This window comes from Thalassophryne amazonica, chromosome 11 (assembly GCF_902500255.1).
Source record: "Thalassophryne amazonica chromosome 11, fThaAma1.1, whole genome shotgun sequence".
Classification (NCBI taxonomy): domain Eukaryota; kingdom Metazoa; phylum Chordata; class Actinopteri; order Batrachoidiformes; family Batrachoididae; genus Thalassophryne; species Thalassophryne amazonica.
Genome location: NC_047113.1, coordinates 61898222 through 61913260, shown reverse-complemented (window position 1 = coordinate 61913260; position 15039 = coordinate 61898222). Strand labels below are relative to the sequence as shown.

Here is a 15039-nt window from a genome sequence, read left to right as displayed (position 1 = left end):
AGGCCACAGAGCCTTCTCTTATCGTGCCCCTGCTTTGTGGAATGATCTCAGATTCTGTAGAGACTTTCAAGTCCAGACTTAAGATGCATTTATTCTCCCTTTCGTATGGCTAGCATAGTGGCATAGTTTGGTACTATGCTTTCTACCCTTTTAAATTCATTTTATTAGCAATGGAACAGGTCTTGGCCTCACTTCATCAAAATTCTGGGTCTGTTAGTGAAGCTTAGGGCTAGCGGATGGCAATCACCTTTGTATTCTCTCTGCTTTCCTGTTGATTTACTGATGGTGAATTACACCTGAGGTGTAGTTTTTCCGGCCCACTGCTTCTGCTCTTTTTCTCTGTCTGAGTTACTGATGACGTTTGACTGACAGCTGCAAACCGTAGGGTGCTGGACTGATCATGAGATGTCATGCCTGAAGCTGATGCAACACAATCCAGTCTGCATTTGGAATAAACTTGTGACAGGCCCACTGATGGCATGATGGTTGAACATTGGCCCTGCAATCTAGGGTGCTAGATGACCCCCTCCTTGTGGTGTAAATGCTTGTGTGGTCATCTCAACAATTGCACCTTGTTTTTTAATTGTTTTGATTTCCTGTTTTCTGTTTCTTCAGCTTTGTAAAACTTTGTAAAAACCTTGTAACTGTTAGAATGGCCTAAGAAGCGGGTCACCCCTCTGAGTCTGATCTGCTTCAGATTTCTTCCTTGATATCATCAGAGGGAGTTTTTCCTTACCACTGTTGCCTGTGTGCTTGCTCTAGGGGTTGGTAAGGTTAAACCTTACTCATGTGACGCACCTTGAGGCAGCTTTGTTGTGATTTGGTGCTATATAAATTAAATTAATTAATTAATTTCAGAAAAAGTTTATTTAATTAACATAATGGCAAAATATAAGATGTGGGCTGTTATTTTTTTAAATGATTATAGGGTTGAAAAAAGGGTACAATCAAGTGTAGCAGAGTGCTTATGGAAATTTTAGAAATCTTGTCAGTGACAAGTCACAGGGAGTTTGCAGGTGTTGTCGTGCTAACTTGCAATTCTTTTTCCCAACATGGCAGCTGTTCTGGAAAGCAGATGTTTGATTAATTGACGAGTAGTGACAAGTAAACATATTGTGAAATTAAGAGTTTCAGCCAAAATCCTGGGCAGTGAAAAAATATTTTATGTAATTTAATGCCTGATTTTAGTTGCTGAGCCAAATCCATGTTGTCATCACTGATTGTTTTGGGCATCTTCCATTAAATCTGTATCCATATGGGCATAAAACAATGCAACCTGTTCAGAAATCCAATGTTTAATCAGATTCAAAAGCCCAACTTACATGTATCACCAAAGCCTTTGTTGTGTGTAAATATATGGCATTTCTATAATACATGGTTGCAAATTCTTCAGTTTGCAACAATACAAATTTGGACTGTATTTCAGGAAAACTGTTGCATCTTAACATTTTTTACACTTTTGCATCCAGTGTTGTCTGTGGGGAGCTGCACACACTCTCATGGCTTGTTTAATATTTGCTAATGAGTCGGTAATCACCAGTTTATACTGCAGTGATTGCTCGGTCATGCAGACTGAGTATGAAGTTCATTAATATTAAGAGTCTTATGAGAGGTTAAAGGACTGTGCACGCTGCTGTGCAGTATGTGTATGAAGACATCCAAGCACACAATCATTGATGCACTGAAACTCAGCAGGGACTCAAATTTAATTTTAAATTATGTTCTTGTGGAGTTATTTCTATGCACTGTCTTACATTTCCCGAATTCAATACACACTTGTCTACATATTCATTACAACAGAAAATGGTTTGTTTCTTGAAAAAGTCAGATCCGTTTATGAGAAACAAACAGATGACAGCATCCCAAGCGAAACACTGGAGACGCACTGCAGCTTGTTCTTGCAATCTGTTATGTTGGGTCTCTGTTGGGGGACCATGGCCATACAGTATGTGATGCAGTATTATTCATGCAGGATTGAAACATTTCTTTTTTGTTTGTTTGTTTGTTTGTTTGTTTTTTTAACTGTGGAGCAATACTCTTCTATACAGCTTGCTTTACCTTCTGGGATGCACAAATAATTTTCTTTTAAAATCATAAATCTGATTGTAATGCCTCTTCCTTTTTAAAATCTATTAAATTTCATTAATGCTTTAAATTAAGATTGTCTTAGGCATTAGTTATCACGTAATAAGGCCTTTATAAGTCCCTATGAAATGCTTAACATTATGTTAATAATACTATATACTGTAAGCGTTAATAACGGTCATCAACACATTTATTCTTTGATTAGAAATCATTGCTCTTGCTTTAGACCAGGTAGCTGCAAAATGCATAGTTTTATTAGCAGTTAAAGAGGCACTTATTACTGCATAATTTATTGTTTTATTATTGTTTTTTAATTTATGTATTAGTGTCAAACCAACAAAAAGTACATGTCAGATATGTACATAGGTTTTACTCAATAAATATCGAAATGACTTGAAGGTCAATAAGTCCAGTTGCTCGAGTTCTTCAATAGCAGATTCCATAAAATTGCTCCATAAAAGTTTAAATACAAAAATTATTTTTAAAAAACTCACAAGGGTCTTTCAGAATTTTTAATAGAAAAAAAAATGAATTTTTGTTTTGCTTTTTGATGTCCTAAAAAATTTCAAACATGTAAAAGCTCAAGAGGTTCACAAACTTTCAAGCAGCACTGTATGTGTCTATGGAAGGCTCATTTCGGCCATTATTGTCAGGCAATCACTGTATCTATTGGGCTCTAATACACACACGCACACACACATATATATACTTGGTCTGTTAGGAAAGTATCGGACCTTTTTATTTTTTGCAAAAACCATATGGATTTGAATCACGTGTGATTGCATCAGCCAAGCTTGAACCTTCGTGCGCATGCGTGAGTTTTTTCACGACTGTCGGTTGCGTCATTCACCTATGAGCAGGCTTTGAGTGCGGTGTGGTCCACCCCTCTCGTCGGATTTTTATTGCGAATAAATGTCTGAACGTTTTGGAGCTTTGCTGCATCAATTTTTTCCAGAAACTGTGAGAGACCTCCAGGTGGACACCATTCGGAAAATTCAGATGGCTTTCAGGGACGATTTTATGGGGATTACACAGATTAAGGAGTGCTCCAGCCGGTTTAAAGACCGCCCACAGCTGCTCTCAGCAGCTGTGGGCGGTCTGTGTTGGTCTCACAGGACGGCTTTGAGATGGCTTTCGGTGGCTTTTCAGTCGTGTGACTATCCGAGAAATTGTGGATGAGCCTGGACATGCCAGGACATGTCCTGTGAGGCTTCATCACAGCGTTGCTTTGTGCCATGCGGCTCCATCCCTTCGCACGTCTGTCTCAATGTGCCGAAAAAGTGCTGATGTCCACGTCTTCTGCAATTCCTGTGCTAGTCAGACGACGTCCCGGATCAAAACAGCGTCCAGTTTGGAAATGAACGGCACATTCCACTGTTACAGGAGATTTTGCCATGGAAAGAGGAGCGGAGGAGTTCTGCGCGTTGCGGCAGAGCCGCATGGCGCAAAGCAACGCCGTGATGAAGCCTCACAGGACATGTTCTGGCATGTCCAGCTCATGCACAATTTCTCAGATAATCACACGACTGAAAAGCCACCGAAAGCCGTCTGAAAGCCATCTCAAAGCCATCCTGTGAGACCAACACGGAGGTGGTTTTGTGCCGCGCAATGAGCGGCGTGGTGGCGCATTCCTCCACTCCTCTTTCCATGAAAAAAACTCCTGTAACAGTGGAATGTGCCGAAAAAGTCTTGATGTCCATGTCTTCTGCCATTTCTGTGTAAGTCAGACGACGTCCCGGATCAACAAAGCCTTCACATTGGAAATGATCTGGTTGTTTCAGCGGGGTTTCAGCCTGTCGATCGGCGCTCGGAGCGCGGCGCGCTCTCAGCAGCTGTGGGCGGTCTTTAAACCGGCTGGTGCACTCCTTAATCTGTGTAATCCCCATAAAATCGTCCCAGAAAGCCATCTGAATTTTCCGAATGGTTACTACCTAGCGGTCTCTCACAGTTTCTGGAAAAATTTGATGCAGCAAAGCTCCAAATCGGTCAGACATTTTATTCGCAATAAAAATCCGACGAGAGGGGTGGACCACTGCTCACACAAAGCCTGCTCACAGGCGAATGACGCAACCAACAGGCGTGAAAAAACTCACGCATGTGCACGAAGGTTCAAGCTTGGCTGATGCAATCACACGTGATTCAAATCCATATGGTTTTTGCAAAAAATAAAAAGGTCGGATACTTTTCTAACAGACCTTGTATATATACGAGGTCTATTAGATAATAAACCGACCCTTTTATTTTTTTTTAACTATATGGATTCGAATGACGTGAGATTACACCAATCATGCTTGAACGCTCGTGCGCATGCATGAGTTTTTTCACGTGTGTCAGTGACGTCATTTCCCTGTGGGCAGGCCTTGAGTGAGATGTGGTCCCGCCCTCTCGGCTGAATTCCTTTGTTTCACACGCTGCTCCAGACGGCGCGCGTTGCTTTATCAAAATTTTTTCTGGACCTGTGAGGAATATCCGAGTGGACACTATTCGAGAAATTAAGCTGGTTTTCGGTGAAAAGTTTAATGGCTGATGAGAGATTATGGGGTGTTTCTGTCGGTGTAAGGACTTCCCACGGAGCAGGACGTCCTGCAGCGCTTCCAGGCGCCGTCGTCGGCCTGTTTCGACCTGAAAACATCCTAATTTAAGGCTTAATCACCCAGGACGTCGTGAGAGAACAGAGAAGATTCAGAAGAGGCCGGCATGAGGACTTTATGCGGACATTCCACTGTTTAAGGACATTTTTTAATGAAAGACGTGCGCGCAAATTCGCCGAGTCGTTTCCGTGACGACTCGGCGAATCTGTGTGCGCCGCGACAGGATAAACACCTCCGTGTTGAAAACCATTTGTAAAATTCAGGCGGCTTTTGATGGCTTTCAACAAGTGAGTAACTGAGAAATTGTTTAACAGCTTGGGCATGTTCCAACTTGCCCGTTAAGGTTTCCAACGGAGGTGTTTTTCCTGTCGCGACCCCCCGCGGTCGGGTCCAGCCCAACATACGACTCTGCCCGCACGTTCTTTCATTACAAAATGTCCGTTAACAATGGAATGTCCGAATAAACTCCTCATGCCGACTTCTTCTGAAAGTTCTCTGTTCTCTGATGACTTACTGGGTCAACAGAGCCTGAAATGTGGAAGTTTTCAACTTGAAACGGCGAGACGCTGTCGCCTCGAAGCGCAGATCGCCGTCAGGCGCCGTGGGCCGTCCTTACGGCGACACTACCAGACCAAAATCTCTCATCAGCCGTTAAAATTTTTACCGAAAACCAGCTGAATTTATCGAATGGTGTCCACTCAGTTGTGCCTTACAGTTTTGAAAAAATTTTGATCAAACAAAGCAGCAGTCTCTGAGCCATTCCTAAACAACGAAAAAATCGACGAGAGGGTGGGCGACTCCTCACTCAAAGACTGCCCACAGGCGAATGACGTAACCGACAGGCGTGAAAAAACTCTCGCATGCCCACGAGGGTTCAAGCATGTCTGATGTAATCACACATGATTCAAATGCATATGGTTTTTCAAAAAAAATAATAAGGTCAGATACTTTTCTAATAGACCTCATACATATATATATATATATATATATATATATATATATATATATATATATATATATATTTTTTTTTTTTTTTTTTTTTTGCAGAGCAGGGACAGATGGAAAATGCAGGTTACAGGCTACGTGAGGACCACGATTAGGAACCATTGGCCTAGAGGGACAGAGTATCACTGGCATTGTGAGGGAATGTCAACTATGACATTTTGAAAATGTAATGTGTTTCTCTGTCATCCAACTCTCAGTCTTGAGGAACTCAGTAGATGGAGAAGGACAAGGCAACCTCCACGTTTTAAGTGGCTGCTTTTCAGAAATGAGGGACCAATTGTCGGCCTGGGTGGTTGCCTTCCAGGACCAAAGTTAGTTCAGTAATGTATTGGATGATACTGCTAAAAATAAGACACAAATACAGTAAACTGTAGCTGCTAAATGTTAGCAGTACCAAGATATAAGGTAACAGATGATTTCTAGTTGCTTTTACATCTTTGAACTTGCTTTCTCACATATGTAATAGCAACACTGTGGACATAAAATATCTCAAACAACTTTCCAACAATAGAATAATGTAGCGTGTCATAAAGTGTTTACAGCATGTTAAAAAAAGATTTAACAGGATGATTAAATATATATACCCCCTCCTTCCAAACTGCCGGTCAGTTTACTCATTAACATTGAATTGTAAAGATGTAATTTTCCTCAAAACAGTCGGCAATTACTCTTGAGCCATAAAACTTTATAGTCCAACCGACCCTTCATCACAGTGAAAAGCGATGGAACTCGTAAACACCTGGCGCACACTCCCGTGAAAACGACCTCTTTCATATCAGCATCCACAATAAAAAGCCGTATCTCCACATCTTTGCAATATTTCTGCACAGTGTGATTCAAAGCTCTCGTCCTTCATCCACGACATGCCTGGATCCAAACGTAAAAACGTGTTCAGCAGAGATATATATCAGCTAACGTGAAGACCAGGGCGTGGTTTACTGCTGCAGCTATGACTTCCTGCTGTGGGGAAAATGACTCCCTCCTGTTTGTGGAGCCACATAACCACATCTATCTGAAACACTGCCAGATCAAATAATCCATCTGTTTTGTCTGAGGAAATGCTTGAGTACCTCTGCACACAGTTACTGTGCACTTACCTGGTTGCTCTTCAGCTTGTTCCTCTCCCTGAGTGCTTTTGTGTGTTCAGATTGCTTTGAACAATAGATGATATAAAAACCTCCAGAACAATCAATCAGCCTCCAGAAGGGCATTTGTGAATCAGATCTTATTTATTCATGTATACAAATTGTTAGAATTTCCATAATGAGGATGATATAAGAGCTTACATTGTCAGCTATAACAGATTTCTTCATTGTCTGACAGCTTTGTTTTCGCTCTAAGCAGCAGTGGCGGGCACATTTTAGCTAACGGCTAAGTAGTGAAAACAGTGTTTTGCTGCGGAAAAACTTATTTTGAAGTTGAGTTTACTCACATTTTAAAGAGTGCAGTTGAACTTATGTTTTAAAGTTGAACTGCCTTGATCATTTTGAGAGTGCAGCACCAGATTAGCTTTTCAGCTAACTTTGAAAACTGTTATAAATTAGCATCCGCTACATTTAGATCTGCCAACTCTGTCAGCTAACATTTAATAATAATAATAATAATAATGTTTAATGGTCAAAACTGTTTCCCTAAAATGGTATGTTTGCCACTAACCCATCATGCCCAATAATCAGTTTTCTAAACCCGCTTATTCCAGTTAAATATCATAGGGGGTTGGAGCCTATCCCAGGGGTCACTGGGCAAGAGGTAGCGTGCACCCTGGACAGGCCACCAGTCTATCGCAGGAGCCGACACATATAAACAGACAAACACATTCATACTCTCACTCCCACCTACAGTCAATTTAAAGTCACTAATTCCTATCTTTGGAAAGTAGCTGGAGCACCCAAAGGACACCCATGCAAACTCGAACAGAACATGCAAATTCCACACAGAAATGACCAGGTCAGTAGCAAACCCAGGACTTTCTCACTGTGAGGTAATAGTGCTAACCACTAATCCACCGAGCCGCCCTTCTTTCATTAAACCAACTCCAATACAAACTTCTATTACATAACTTGCTTACTGATAAAAAAAAAGTGCCCTACACAGTGCAAGATAGATGGATTTTATTGCATTATTTATCATGACAAAAGCCATGATAAATAATAATCACCGTAACTTGTGGCATGAGGTGAAAAAAGTGAAGGGTCAATTTAATTATCAGCCTTCTTGTATTGATAATTGTACAAATGAAGATGATATCTGTGATGTTTTTGCTAACAAATACAGTAAGCTATACAACAGTGTACCATATGATGATCATGAGATGTTTGCCTTAAAATCTAATATTGATGAACTGTGTAGTAAAAACTCTTTATGTAGATATGTGGTGCATACCAATGATGTGATGAAAGCTGTAAGTTAAAATCTGGTAGGCTGATGGCTATGAAGGCCTTTGCTCAGACCATATCATCAATGGTAGCAAAAATTGTTTACATATTTGAGTTTATTGTACACAGCTATGTTAACACATGGACTAGCTCCCAGCTCTATGTTATTAGCAACTATGGTTCCTTTTCCAAAGAACAAGCGTAAATCTCTGTCAGATTTAGATAATTATAGATCTATTGCCCTTAGTAGTATTTAGGCAAGGTGTTTGATCTGATTGTATTAGATAAAGAGCAGGGAAAACTCATCACATCAAATCTTCAATTTGGATTCAAAGATAAGTCTTTAACTACCCAGTGTACGTATGTGCTTAATGAAACCATCAAGTATTATAATTATAAATGTACCAATGTCTTTGTCCTAATGTTGGATGCCAGTCGTGCATTTGACCGAGTTCATTACTGTAAATTATTTCGCTTGCTGATAAAGCGTAATGTGCATCCAGTAGTTCTACGATTATTGATCAACATGTATTTTTGTCAACAACTTCAGGTTAGATGGGGCAGTAGTGTTTCTGTCCCCTTCAGTGTTACTAATGGTGTCAAACAGGGTGGTGTCATGTCACCAGTATTATTTTCTGTTTATGTTGATGACCTACTGTGTAGTTTAGAAAAATCAGGTATTGGCTGCCATATAGGCAACAAATATGCTGGTGCTCTAGCTTTCGCTGATGACCTTACACTTGTTTGTCCATCTGTATCTGGTCTAAGAAAAATGGTTACAATTTGTGAAATGTATACAAGTGATTATGACATTTTGTTTAATGGCAAAAAAGCCAGTTGTTGTTTTTTAAAGGTCGCAATTGCAAGGACCACAAAGGTAATATTTTTGTAAATAATTCTCTTGTTGAGTATAGTGATACTGCTGTTCATTTAGGCCATCACATATACGAGGTCTATTAGAAAAGTATCCGACCTTATTATTTTTTTTAAAAACCATATGGATTTGAATCACGTGTGATTGCGTCAGACAAGCTTGAACCCTCGTGCGCATGCGTGAGTTTTTCCACGCATGCGACGGGTGAAGCCTCTGCTCCTCTTTCCATGACACAAACTCCTGTAACAGCGGAATGTGCCATTCATTTCCAAACTGGACGCTGTGTTTTATCCGGAACGTCGTCTGACTAGCACAGGAATTGTGAAAAGACGTGGGCATCAGCACTTTTTCGGCACATTGAGACAGACGTGCGGAGGAATTCTGCGCATCGCGGCGGTACCGCATTACGCAAAGCAACGCCGTGATGAAGACTCACGGGACATGTTCTGGCATGTCCAGGCACATCCACAATTTCTCGGATAATCACTCGATGGAAAAACCACCGACAGCTGTCTGAACGCCATCTCAAAGCCGTCCTGTGAGACCAAAACGGAGATGTTCCTTTGTCTCGCTCCATCAGCAGATCGGTCGTGACGCGCGAAGCCTCCGCTCAGCTTTCCATGACAAAATATCTTGTTAAAAGTGAAATCTGCCGGAAAATGGTTGATGTCCAGCTCTTGTGATAACCAGAGAAAGTGCACACGATGGTCCGGCTCCACAGAGCCATCCGTTTAGAAATGATCCGGTGGTTTGTGGCTCTCGATGGCGGCACGGAGCGCGGCACGCCGAACGTCCTTAAAGCCGTCCTTAAAGCTGTAGTAACAGTCCTTATTCTCTGTGAAGCCCGTAAAATTTTCACCGAAAGCCAGATAAATTTTTCTAATGGTTTCCAGCTGCCAGTCTCTAACAGGTTCTGAAAAAATTCTGATGGAAAAAAAGCCCAAATCATTCCGCTATTTCCTGACAATGAAAATCCGCCGAGGGGGTGGACCACTCCTCACTCAAAGCCTGCTCACAGGCGAATGACGCAACCGACAGGCGTGGAAAAACTTACGCATGCGCACGAGGGTTCAAGCTTGTCTGACGCAATCACACGTGATTCAAATCCATATGGTTTTTGAAAAAAATAATAAGGTCGGATACTTTTCTAATAGACCTCGTATATAGTCAAGATGATGTATCTCCATCTGCAAATATGCTATTGGTCAATTCTGGAAAAACTTCAGTCTTTTTATGTCAGACTTTGGTCACTGTTATTCATTCATTAAATGTAAATTATTTCATCAGTACTGTTGTTCATACTATGGTGCTCCACTATGGAACCTCCTAGCACTGCTGTTAATAATTTATGTACTGCCTGGAGAAAAGCTTTGAGAAATTTATTTAGAATCGATAACAGAACTCACTGTCATATAACTGAACTTTTTGCAAATAAGCTGCCTTTAAAAACTCAGTTGATCAACAGGTTTTCTAAGTTTTATAAGAAATGTACACAATCTGAAAATTCAGTAGTAAGAAGTGTTGCACTTATACGAGGCCTATTAGAAAAGTAACGGACCTTATTATTTTTTTCAAAAACCATATGGATTTGAATCACGTGTGATTACATCAGATATGCTTGAACCCTCCTGAGCATGCGAGAGTTTTTTCACGCCTGTTGGTTACGTCATTCGCCTGTGGGCGGTCTTTGAGTGAGGGGTGGCCCACCCTCTCGTCGATTTTTTCATTGTTTAGGAATGGCTCAGAGACTGCTGCTTTGTTTGATAAACATTTTTTCAAAACTGTAAGGCACAACTGAGTGGACACCATTCGATAAATTCAGCTGGTTTTCGGTAAAAATTTTAATGGCTGATGAGAGATTTTGGTCTGGTAGTGTCGCCATAAGGACGGCCCACGGCGCCTGACGGCGATCTGCGCTTCGAGGCGGCAGCGTCTCGCCGTTTCAAGTTGAAAACTTCCACATTTCAGGCTCTGTTGACCCAGGAAGTCGTCAGAGAACAGAGAACTTTCAGAAGAAAGAACGTGCGGGCAGAGTCGCATGTCGGGCCAGACCCGACCGCGGGGGTCACGACAGGAAAAACACCTCAGTTGGAACCCTTAACGGGCAAGTTGGAACATGCCCAAGCTGTTAAACAATTTCTCAGTTACTCACTTGTTGAAAGACATCAAAAGCCGCCTGAATTTTACAAATGGTTTTCAACACGGAGGTGTTTTTCCTGTCGCGGTGCACACAGATTCGCTGAGTCATCACGGAAACGACTCGGCGAATTTGCGCGCACGTCTTTCATTAAAAAATGTCCTTAAACAGTGGAATGTCCGCATAAAGTCCTCATGGCAGCCTCTTCTGAATCTTCTCTGTTCTCTCACGACGTCCTGGGTGAATTAAGCCTTAAATTAGGATGTTTTCAGGTCGAAACAGGCCGATGACGCCGCCTGGAAGCGCTGCGCGACGTCCCGCTCCGTGGGAAGTCCTTACACCGACAGAAACACCCCATAATCTCTCATCAGCCGTTAAACTTTTCACCGAAAACCAGCTTAATTTCTCAAATAGTGTCCACTCGGATATTCCTCACAGGTCCAGAAAAAATTTTGATCAAGCAACGCGCGCCGTCTCGAGCAGCGTGTGAAACAAAGGAATTCAGCCGAGAGGGCGGGACCACATGTCACTCAAGGCCTGCCCACAGGGAAATGACGTCACCGACACTCGTGAAAAAACTCACGCATGCGCACGAGGGTTCAAGCATGATTGGTGGAATCGCACGTCATTCAAATCCATATAGTTAAAAAAAAAAAAAGTCTAAAAGACCTCGTATGTACTCAAAATCCAATGTCAATATCAGGTAATATGTGCAAACAATTTCTGCAACATAATTTTGATATAAAATCATTTTTTGTGCCAAAGTATAATGATACCACTACTGCCATTGTTAATATGCTCAAGCAACTCATTGACATTCGTGATGGTGCTATGCAATGTAACATCTTAAATATTGCTGAATGCAGTGATCTTATATATGAAATTTGTGTAAATTGATACAGACTTTAACGTGCCAAACCTGTGCACGTATTTTGTTTTACTATTTGTATTATAATTTTTTTTTATCTTCTTTTGTATATATTCTGTTTCCTGCATTAATTGTACAATTGTTTATTTTTTTACAATTTTGAAATAAAGATTATAAAAATTTATTGTGCACTATCTGCGCATGTGTGTATGGATGTTACACTATTGTTTCTTGTATTCTCAAAATAATAGGGCAGTGCAGTCTTATTTGAACCCTGCGTGATATTGCAGGATTTGACCACTTATGGGGAAAGCCGCTCAGTTGTGCAATATATACTCAGCATAACTTCACACGAGAAAATGGTGTACTGTTGTGTTTTCAGAAGCAATCACTGAAGCAGTCACGAAAAGTGCAGTTTATTTCGGTTCCCAGTGGAGAAGGAAAGATAAGTCAAATGTGAGAGGTCATGTCGGTAAGTGTTAGCCTACCTAGGTAACTAGAGTAGCTACGTTTTCTTGCCTGCAAAACTGCTTCGACACGTTTGAGCACCGGCTCATAAACAAACCGCAACACATGTCCGCTTGTCCACCGCATCGTCACTTTTTCTTCGTATTTTCACTTTGTTTGCGTGTAATTTTTTTGAAAAACCCAGAGAAAGTGCTGTGTTTCTGTCCCTGGAAGTAGAGAAATTACATCATATTTTACCCATTTAGCGCCCGCCCTTAAATGAGACTGCGCTGACCAGTTGTAAGATTTATTTCTTTATTTATTTATCCTTTATTTAACCAGGAAAGTCCCATTGAGATTACTAATCTCTTTTTCAAGGGAGTCCTGGCCAAGACAGCGGCACAGATCACAATTTCAAGACATAAAAGACATTTTCATACAATAATAAAGCTATTTAAAAGCATTTACAAATCATGGACTTCATTTCCAAACCTTTGAGCAAAAGTTTAAACTTGCCAATTGGAACCAGTTCCTTTAGTTTCCAGTCTTTCTGTAGATTGTTCCATGTTGTGGGGGCAGAAAACTGAAATGCCACCTTCCCAGTTTCTGTGCGGACACTTGGTACAGACAGGAGCAGTGATTCTTGAGAGTGCAAGGAATACAATCCAGCCACTTTTGGTTGAATATATTCAGAGAGATATGAGGGGAGCAGACAGAGAATACCCTTATAAATGAACATACCCCAGTGAGTGAGTCTATGAGAATCCAAGGCTGGCCAGCTCACACGTGTAAAGTTCGCAGTGGTGTGTGCGAGGCTTACAGTTTGTGATGAACCTCAGAGATGCATGGTAGACTGAGTCTAATAGTTTCAATACTTGAGTTGGGGCATTCATATAAATGAGGTCACCATAATCCAAAATTGGTAAAAATGTTGCAGCTACTTTTCTTTTTTGCATTAAAAGAAAAGCATAGCCTGTTTCTGAAATAGAAACCAATTTTCAGTCTCAGTTTCCCAATTAGTTGTTCATAGGTTGTCATCAATTAAAATTCCTAGATATTTAAATGATTTGACCCTTTTGATCTCTGCCCCTTGAAGAGTAACAATTGAAAGGTTCGTCAGCAGATTGTTTTTTGTTTTTGAGAACAGCATCAATTTGCTCTTATTAGCGGTCTAGCTTTAGAAACATTTCCTGAACTATGTTGAAAGCGTTTTGTAATATAGAGACACTAACATTTAGAGTTTTTGCAAAACTATAGATGACCATGTCATCAGTATAAAAATGATATTTTCTGTCCATGAAATCCTGGCCAACGTTGTTCACATAGATGGTGAATAGGAGTGTCCCCAAAACAGAGCCCTGGGGCACTCCTTTCGTTAATGGTAGAATATTAGAACAAATCTGATCAGATTTAGTACATTGGGATCGGTCAGTAAGATAATTACAAATCCACCCAACCGCCTCTTTAGATAGTCCAATGTGGGTCAACCTCTCTTTGAGTAAAATATGGTTCACAGAGTCAAAAGCTTTTGACAAATCAATAAAAAGCGCAGCACTATGTTGCTTATTGTCAAGAGCCGTTGAGATATCATTGATCACTTTCAAGATAAACATCTCTATTGGCTTTAATGCAGCACTTTGTCAGAAATTTAAGTGTTACCATGGTATCCACCAATGCACTATCCAACTACTGCTATGGAGAAGGATATCTGGTTTAAATTACTGAAATACCCCAAGTTTGTACTTGCTGCAATTTAATATTTTCATGGAAATGATCTCAAATTCCTGCAATAACCTTTCAGGCCAATGACCCTCAGTATTTCAGCAAGTCAGCAATTGAATTTATTTTCACATGTATGGAGAAAAATAAATCATAGTTGAATACTTATTTCTAATGATGAGTTTAGAAGGGAAATGGACTTGTAACCCTTCTAAAATTCTGCTTGAGGGGTTGTGGATTGTAGAATATAGTTTAGGCAGTTATTTGTGTACTTTCCACTTCGTCACTCCCTACAGAGTACTGTGAAGTTTGCACAAAGGGGTTCGGAGAGCGATGATATAATTTGTTCTTCCTCCAGAACACAATTAGAGCCTTGTGGCTGATGGTGTGGAGATGGGGAAAATTATATGCAAACAAGCAGCAATATATGTGTGAAATGTTTCCTTCAGAGTCATGCAGGCTTACAGCATCCTGTAGGAGCAGGAACCAGAAAGAGTTGTGCACGGGTAGGAGGAGATTTTTAGCAGAGTATTGACAGTTGTCAAAGGTAATTGTCAATATTAAAAAAAAAAATTCTTAATTTCGATAAATAATTACAGGGCACCACCTTAGTATCAGAGAATATTAGAGTATGCAAAGACAGTCTCAATGTTCAGCTGTAAATGCTAAGATCTGGGGATATTGTTCTCAACAAGAGCAATCAGAGATTTCTGATGTCCACCAATGCGGATCTGGATCACTTCCAAAATTCAGCGGAGTCTTCCATGGCCTAATATGTATCTATAGTGCAAATTTTGTGAGAATCTGTTTTGATGTTTATTGAAGTTTTGATGTAATCCTTCAAATCCTATATAAAGTGAAACTTGATCCAGAATCTGGATCCGGATCACCTCCAACATTTAATTAAATCTTCCATGGTCTAATATGTATCTATGGTG

General features: G+C 40.6%; 1 long non-coding RNA gene across 1 annotated transcript; it reads right to left on the bottom strand.

The window, feature by feature from the left end:
• Positions 1–8360: 8360 nt before the first annotated feature.
• On the bottom strand, positions 8361–13086 carry LOC117520521. Its single transcript, XR_004563671.1, has 3 exons — positions 12804–13086; positions 9932–9938; positions 8361–8372 (listed from the first exon to the last, which is right to left on the bottom strand). It is a non-coding gene; the product is annotated as an uncharacterized LOC117520521 (long non-coding RNA).
• Positions 13087–15039: the final 1953 nt, after the last annotated feature.